Source organism: Cebus imitator, unplaced genomic scaffold (assembly GCF_001604975.1).
Source record: "Cebus imitator isolate Cc_AM_T3 unplaced genomic scaffold, Cebus_imitator-1.0 Scaffold21, whole genome shotgun sequence".
Classification (NCBI taxonomy): Eukaryota; Metazoa; Chordata; class Mammalia; order Primates; family Cebidae; genus Cebus; species Cebus imitator.
Genome location: NW_016107336.1, coordinates 5,234,126 through 5,243,362, shown reverse-complemented (window position 1 = coordinate 5,243,362; position 9,237 = coordinate 5,234,126). Strand labels below are relative to the sequence as shown.

Genomic DNA, 9,237 nt, shown 5'->3' with positions numbered 1-9,237 from the left:
AAAAAAAAAAAAAAAAAGCAGCAGCAGCAGCAGCATTCGTGGTCCTAACACGGTGCAGCAACAACTACAGACTCTGGGTGCCACCACGTTTACATCTCCAACAAAATGGAACCTCGGAGAGGTCCTTCTTACACATCAGCAGTCCTAAAATAGATCCTGCTCATTCCCCTGGACAGGAGTCACATTCAGATTAAACACATGACCATGGGTTTGAGTAAGCAATTGTCACGGTCATGTGATGTGTCTTTGCAAAGAGCCTTTTTCTAGGATCAAGAAAGTAACTTTTAAACACTTATGATGCCTGATCAACAAAACTATGCTAATCTCATGAAAGTCACCATGTCCCTAGATGCAAGGAATTATCTCGGAAGGCCAATAGTGAAGAAAGCACCTTCTTGCCCAGCGTCCTCTCCATGCCATGCAGTCTTTTCCTCCCTCCTCTGACCCAGCTTCCTGTATTCCTCTTCTGTGGCACTTACCAAGCACTCTCATTGTTCACATGCCCATCTCCTTCAGCAGTCCTGCAAGAAGAGTATCATAATATTTTTTTTTTGACTTTCTATTCACATCACCTCCTCACTCACCTCTGTACTTAGGGGATCTTCTAACCATTCGCCTTTTTCTCTGTGCTCTTTCATCAGACTATGTATGGTGTACACACACACACACACACACACACACACACACACACCCTATCTTAGCTCTGTGAATCATCTGTTTATTCCCTTTGTCCATTTTGCTTTAGAATAGCTAATATTTTTTCCTGTCAATTTATAAGAGCTCTTTGCAAATTATAGTTAATGCACTTCTCCTGCAGTATATTTTACGAGTACTTTTTCCAGACATAGCTGATGTCTGTTGATTTAACGTTACTGCTGCCACACAATCGGTTTTCACTGCATATATCTGATATGTATTCCTTCTGAGGTTTCCATTCTTTAAAAGGCTTCCCAAGCTTTAGCTTGTACATGTGCTTTCCTGGATTTTCCTGTGAAAGGGTTGTTTTTTAAATTTGTTTTTCATCCATCAGGGAATTAACTTTATATCATTTATGATGAGTCCTGTTGTATTTTAACCAAATAGAGAACTACCTATGCCAGAATAATTTGTTAACTCATGATTTTTCCACTGAATTGGACTACAATGTATAACACATATTATCTGTATTCTGATTTATCTATTCTGAAGCATCTATTTTTGAATCTATTCTGTTCTAATGTTTGTGTATTGCTAGGCCAATACTATCTTGACTATAGTAACTTTATTTTATATATATATATATATATATATATATATATATATATATTGTTTTTTGAGATAGAGTTTTGCTCCTACTGCCCAGGCTGGAATGCAATGGCACAATCTCAGCTCAACGCAACCTCCACCTCCTGGGTTCAAGCGATTCTCCTGTCTCAGCCTCCCAAGTAGCTGGGATTACAGACATGCGCCACTAAGTCCAGCTAATTTTGTATTTTTAGTAGAGATGGGGTTTCTCCATGTTGATCAGGCTGGTCTTGAACTCCCAACCTCAGATGATCTGCCGGCCCCAGCCTCCCAAAGTGCTGGGATTACAGGCATGAACTACCATGCCTGACCAACTTTATAGTAATCTTATTTTTCATACTTTTCTTGAAAAGGGCATTTGACAATATAAAGCTTTATAGTCATTTTACATAATTTGGAAAACTAAGTTGCTATTCTATTCTGAATTGCAAGAACTTTATATAATATGCATATTTTTGCAGTTTTATCATATCATTTAAGGGAACACATATCCCCATTTCTTAGTGTTCATTGGTAAAATAGAAGATTTCAGTTCATATATTTATCTTGCATCCAGCCATTTCCCCAAATATTTTACTAATTATGTTAGAGTGGCTTTCTATATTTAGTCTCATGTTGGGTGATGTGTGCACAATCATGTCAGCAGCAACAAAAAAAAGATGTTTTTATTTTTTATTTTCCAGTAAATATATCAACAACACAAATTCCTATCTTGTTGGCATTTATTAGAACACAAAAGGTAATGATAAATTTAAAAAACTGATCACAGGCTTTTCTATCTAGATTCTTATGTAATTGGTTTTAGTATTTCATCATTTGTAATGAAGCGTCCTAGATTGTTCTCAGTCTTTATTATAGTTAAGTATATTCCTTCTATTCCTCCTTAAGAGTTTTCTTAGGAATAGTACTAACTTTATCAGACAGCTTTCAGTGACTATTGATATAATCATATGTCACTCATCTTTTATAGTTTTTATATAATAGACTAAGTGGCTGGATTTTCTGATATGAAACCAAATTCATATTCCTGGAATAATACCTTCTTGATCACATTATATTATCCTATACTGGTATTCAAAATATGCTGGCTTCATAAAGTGAACTGGAGGAACACTATTTTTTTTCTATGTTCTGGGAGAGGTTAAATAACATTGTCATTATCTCACTTTTAAAGACAGAATGACCATAAATTTCTCATTCAAACCAGGACACTTTAACAATGAAAGAAGATGCTAATAAATAATGGGAATTATAAAAAGTTTTAAATATACAAAGAGATGGGGTCTCATTCTGTTGCCCAGTATGAAGTACTGTGGTGTAATTATAGCTCACTGCAGCCTTGAACTCCTGGCCTTGAACAATCCTTCAGACTTGGCCTCCCAAGTAGCTAGGACTACAGGCACATGCCACTATGCCCAGCTAATTTTTTAAATTTTTTGTAGAGATGGGGTCTCACTATATTACCCAGGCTGGTCTCAAGCAATACTCCCACTTCAACCTCCTAAAGCACTGGGATTACAGGCATGAGCCACCACACCCAATCTAAAACATTTTTAATACTGATTAATGTTCATATTAAAAATGTAGCAAGGGGCCAGGTGTGGTGGACACAATGAAGGGGATTTCTTCACTGAGAGGAAATCTAGGTTGGACGGCCTGCCTTTATAGTGTATTCCAATTGTTTCCTTGTCCTTGAATTGAACCTGAAGCCTGTCAGTGTTGCTTATGCTCTGTTTTTGTCCCACTATGGCACTTAGGGCTCAACAATTTCATGCCTTGGGAGAGCAGTCTAGGGTTCCCACCAGACAGTCCAGAAATGACCACAACGGACGCACGTGTGAATCCTGCTCATGGCCCCTCTGCCGATGTGAAGTGCACACCATTTCTTAATTTCCTCACTAATATGGATGGGCTACTGCTCTTTATCCTCCACGGCTCTCCTGCTTCATTTATAATGACTTTATGTTAGCCAAAATAAATGTTTTTCTACTTCTGTTCTTACAGCAAAAGTAAAAGCTAGAACATCGAATCTTTGCTGGACTGAATATTTAAATACATTTGTTGCTGTAGTTGGCCTCAGTGGACTCTATCATAGAGTGCAACTTATGTCACTGATTTTGAAACATCTCTATGGTCAGTGAAAAGAGCAAGCATTACCAAGATCCAAATAGCCAGTTCCAGTAATATCCCTGAGTATGAGTCATATGTCTGATTGGTTGATTTACAATAAATCTCCCCGACATGTATCTTGATTTAAAAAAAAAATTCCAGGCCAGGCATGGTGGCTCACACCTGAAATCCCATCTCTTTGGGAGGCCAAAGTGGGAGAATTGCTTGAGTCCATGAGTTCAATGCCAGCCTGGGTAACATAGTAAGATCTTCTCACTATAGAAAAAAAAATCCTTTTCTGCTAATGGAGCAAACCACATTAACAGCTATTACTTCACTTTTTATATATGCATAAGAAAACTTAAAATTGAAATGAGGAAAATCTATTTAGAAGAGTCATTTGATTCTAATGAAAAGTCATGCTTCACAGAATGAAATGAAATGATACCTCCTGCAGCCACACTTGTTAAATCATTGTCTTTGGGCAAAGTATGCTTAAAAACAATTACAACCTTTTGAAGTAGATATTGATGCAGCTTCAGTATATTTGTGAATTACACATTCATCATCAACATCCTTGAGAAACAGAGATTTGGCGCTTAATTTTTTTATTTAACTTTCACTTTTTTAGTTCATTTCCTGACAAAAGGGATTATTCCAAAATAAATGTTAAAACAATACTTACAGATTTACACCATACAAAAACGGCACAACCATACCAAGAGCATTCAGACTTCACATACTTCCAACTGACGTCACCAAGTCAGCCTGGCCACTTCTAGCTTTCTGCAGGTCCCTGTGGGGACCATGGCACAACTGACTGGTATACCAAGTAGCTCACAGCGGGAGCAGCATCAAGTACTTCTCCTACCACCATCTAGGCTGGAAAGAGTTGGCCGTCCTTAACCACTAGGGTAGGAACATATTTCACTTTATCAGCCTGTGCTTGGCATGCTACTCTTTAAAGGGATGTGTAAGTTAATTTGCATTGAAAGAGAAACGGCGGGGGGGGGGGGAGCGGGTAGCAGGGTTACACACATCACCTTTCAAATTTAAACACAAGTAAAATTACACTTCACAACACGAGCACCTTAGACATCACTAGAAAAGACCACAGCAATACCTGGTACACAAGTTGGAGAGCCACCGTCCCATCTTATTTTAATGCCTTGTTAAAACATAATTGCTTCCTTAAAAATAAGAAGCTCAGAGCAAATATCAAATGGAACACAAAGAGGCTGGGAATTCTACAGTAATTGATCTTTTTGATTCTTCTATTTGAATCAATTTTGGTCATTTGTATTTTGCTCATGAGTTACTCATTTCTTCCATATTTTCATATTAGTTTCCATAGAGTTTTGCTCCTAGTGTACATATATAATTCTTATAATTCTATCTTGCATGCATCTGTAATTGTGTTTGTTTCCTTGTTCCTAATCTTGTATACTTTTGCTCTTTTTTCCAGTATTTTGTCTTATTTAGCCTTCCTACATTTTTTCCCTATTCCATTAATTCTCACTTGTAATTTTATCAGCCCCTCTTCCTCCCTCGTGTGTGTTGTTTGGTTGGTTAAGGAGGGGTTTGAGGCAGTTAGGTGTTTTGCTGTCTTCTTCTTCATGAATAAGGAAGATAGTTAATGTTATAAATTTTTTTCCAAGTGAAGTTTTAAGTATATGCTATGCCCTAAAGATTTGGGTTTAAAGTATACTTTTTTTATTGCTCTCCAAAGAACCTTTTGCTTCTCTTTTATTTTCTCTTTGATCAAATGTTTATCTGGGAGAGTGTTTTTTAATTTCCCAGTAGTTATTTTCTGGTCATATGTTTAGTATTGGTTTCTAATTTAACTGGATTGTGGTGAGGAAATGTAATCTATAAAATCTCTACTTTCATATTTGTCATAGTTTTACTTTATTTTGGCCAAATAGGTTAATAAGTCTATTTTTCTGGTAACTGGGGTTTGGAAAATTACACATATCCAAAGAAATCTTCCCTGAAAAGCCTCATGGTGATGTGACCAGGCAACCTGCCCTGGCCCCTAAACATTCAATCTCTGTAACAATTGGCCCCGTTTCACTGTCCCATCGCAAAATGCATTCTAACTTGCAAATCTGGACCCATTATACCTCTAAGTAGAAAACAAGGCAATTAATTATTTTTAATAGTCAGATGATTATTTTTAATAGCCAGATGATTGTAACGCCTTGGAATTTAATCAAAACAAACCAAAGGCATGCAATACTCCTGAGTTATGCCCAGCAATAACTTGGTTTAAGTTTTCATTTTCCAACCCGGCATCTCTACCCCTCCTCAGTATTAGTAACTCAGGCAAACCTGCTGCCCACCCACAAATCCAGAAGAAAACCATCTGTCTCATATATCAGGAAGGCCTCAGCATGATTCACTGAACCCTTGAGGTGAAAGAGATCAGAACTAATTTTTTTTTTTTTCTCAGCTTGCTGTAATCTCTGCCTCCCAGGTTCAAGCAATTCTGCTGCCTCAGTCTCCTGAGGAGCTGGGATTACAGGTACCTGCCACCATGGCCAGCTAATTTTTTATATTTTTAGTAGAGACGGGATTTCACCGTGTTAGCCAGGGTGGTCTCGATCACCTGACCTCAGTTGATCCACCCGCCTCAGACTCCCAAAGTGCTGGGATTACAGGCATGAGCCACTGTGCCCGGCCAGAACTATTTCAAATACAAGTAATTGCGGAAATATTTAGTCCCACTGAGGCTTGAAGATTCTGTACTCAGATCAGCCTTGGTGATACAGGACTCTTACAATGAACACACTTGAGAGCGGAAATCTTGTTTAAAATCACCAAGGAAATTCCAAACTTCTACAAAAGAATTAGTGGATACTTTAGCAAGGGTACACTTGGAGGCAGGATGTTATTTCTTCTGAAAGTTCATAATGATAAAGTGGAAGCTTCCTCAGTTCTCTGGGAGTTTGAGAAAAAAACAAATTATATTATTGAATACCTATTGTGTTACAGGCATGGCACTTGGCACTATGCATTCTACATACATTATTTCTTTTAATCTTTATAAAAGTAGTCATTATAAAAAATAAGCTTATCTACTTATAAACTGCTTGTAATTATCACATTTTTTAAGTGGTTAGTGACTGACACCACAGGAAAGTCTCACAGAGGCATAGTATTAGCTATAAAGTTGTCCCAAAAAGGGGGACATTCACTGTTTTACCATTTTGGATTAAATTGAGACTCCAGTATTTTTGCTTCTAAGTCAGGAAGAATTACCTTAAAATATGTAAGGTTTCAGTTTGTCATTTCAACAAACATTTGCTTCAAACATAAACTGACATAACCACCCCACTTACTTTTTTATATATAGAGAGACAAGGATCTCATTATGTTGCCTAGTTTGGTTTCAAACTCCTGGCCTCAAGTGATCCTCCTGTCTTGACCTCCCAAAGTGCTGGGATTGCAGGTGTGGGCCACCATGCACAGTCCATTTACTTTAAAGTATTTGTGACATTATTAATTAAATATTCAAACTCTTCTAATCAAACGAGCTCAAGAAATCTAATCCTATACCTGATTTTTATTTATAATATTTACCTAAGCACACAGAGGCAATTGTAACTACTAACCTAAATGATTTTTTAATTGGCACAAAGTTCAAATATACAACCTGCCTTTCATTTTAGATTGATCTTCTTTTTATCCATTTTCACTTTGCATCTCAGTTTCAGCCATACTAAAACAAATCTAAGTATTCAAATTTCACATTCACAGATTCCTTGGTTCTCAATTTACCAAGGTCATTCTTCCATGCCTTTTTCACCTGACCAATAGCTCTTCATCACACACATACACACGTGTGCACACACACACGAACACACACAGTCACTCAAAATGTGTCTTTTCTGGGATCTCTCTCCTACCTACCTTTCCCCGCCATATAATTAGACTAGACACTCCCTTCTAGGCTTCCTTTCTTCCTTAATGCTCTTACTTTCATTGCTCCATTCAACAAACTTCTTTTTCTTTCTTTTTTTTTTTGAGACGGAGTCTTGCTCTGTCATCCAGGCTGGAGTGCAGTGGTGCAATCTCTGCTCACTGAAACCTCCGCCTCCTGGGTTCATGCCATTCTCCTGCCTCGGCCTCCTGAGTAGCTGAGATTACAGGCACCTGCCACCACATCCGGCTAATTTTTTGTATTTTCAGTAGAGACAGGGGTTTCACTATGTTGGTCAGGCTAGTCTTGAACTCCTGATCTCATTATCCACCTGCCTTGGCCTCCCAAAGTGCTGGGATTATAGGTGTGAGCCAGCACGTCTGGCCCTCAACAAACATTTCTAAAGCTCTTATTATCTATAGGTTCTTTATTAGGTGCTGGGAATACAATGATAAATAAAACATAAGACTTCAAGTGGTGTCAAAAAAAGACAATTAGGCCTGTCAGCTGGTCAGAGTAGCACTGATTTTCAGGAAGGCACTCAGCAATTTGAGCCCAGCCCTGTAAGACCTGGAGAATTTAATGGGTAGAAATGAGGGAAGACAATGGAGAAAAGGAGGAAGAAGGGCCTTCTGGGCAAAAGGAATTACGTGAGTAAAGTCAGAGAGATGGAGAAGAGGTAAGCTTTGTTGATGGCAGAAAATAAGTTTCTCCATCCCAGGCATTTAATTAAAAATAAATAAATAAATAAACTAAAACTCAGGAGGCTAAGGAAGGAGGATTGCTTGAGGCCAGGAATTCAAGACCAGCTTGGGCAACAGAGTGAGACGCCTGCTTTTACGTATTTAAAAAAAAACTTTAAAACTACTTACTCAAAAACTTTTTCAAGCTATAATAAAAGCAAGAGATAATGATGGAAAGTAAACCCTAATTTTATTTCTAATTGTTTATTAATTTCTGGTGCTTTCTTAAACCCAAAAAGGCTCATTAATGATATGTTAACAACACATAAATTTCTAATTTTATCAAAAGACAAAAGAAGTTTTTTTGGTTTTGTTTTTTTGAGACAGAGTTTCACTCTTGTTGCCCAGGCTGGAGTGCAATGGCACAATCTCAGCTCACTGCAACTTCCGCTTCCTGGGCTCAAGTGATTCTCCTGCCTCAGCCTCTGGAGTGGCTAGGATTACAGGCATGTGCTACCACACCTGACTAATTTTGTATTTTTGGTAGAGATATGGTTTCTTCATGTTGGTCAGGCTGGTCTCAAAAGTCCGACCTCAGGTGATCTGCCCCCCTCCGCCCCTAAAAGTGCTGGGATTATAGGCATGAGCCACCACACCTGGCCAAAAGAGGTACTTTATATTCCTCCGATAAGCACTGTGAATAAAGATAAGCAGTTCAATCATAACTAGTTCACCCTCACCTCCCCATGTAAGAGTGAGAACAAATCAAGACAAGTAAGAGAAACTTTGGTTCAAGGCTCCCAGCCCATTCTATCAGGATGAGAGGGGTCCTTGTCCAGTATCTGTCTTCCTTTCATAGGACCTAATGCATACATACAAGCTGAAGCTCTCATCCTTAATAGTTATGTTGAAAATAACTAATCTAAAATGTTATCCTCTTTTGATGGAAGTAATCCATGAACTGACCAACAGAGACAAAACTTTTGAGAGCAAACAATGTTACTACATAGGGTTACTTTAACTTAAAAATATTTTCCAATCTTTTCAACCTGCAATTTTTACACATAATTCTGCAGGACCTTGGACAATATATATGTTGCAGCACATACCTGAGGCTATGAAAATTGGAGCGAGATAAGGAAGCAGAAATCAGATACCATCATGCCCAAAAGAACGCTGTAAACTTGGATGGCCACCTGCCCAGTTCATGATTATCTCAGTTCAACAGTTCAGATGGCT

At 38.1% G+C, this 9,237-nt stretch overlaps 1 protein-coding gene across 3 annotated transcripts in view; it reads right to left on the bottom strand.

Moving 5' to 3' along the window:
• Positions 1–9,237, bottom strand: part of RNF144B (ring finger protein 144B) — a 136,671-nt gene that overhangs the window by 93,532 nt on the left and 33,902 nt on the right. The window lies entirely within an intron of this gene.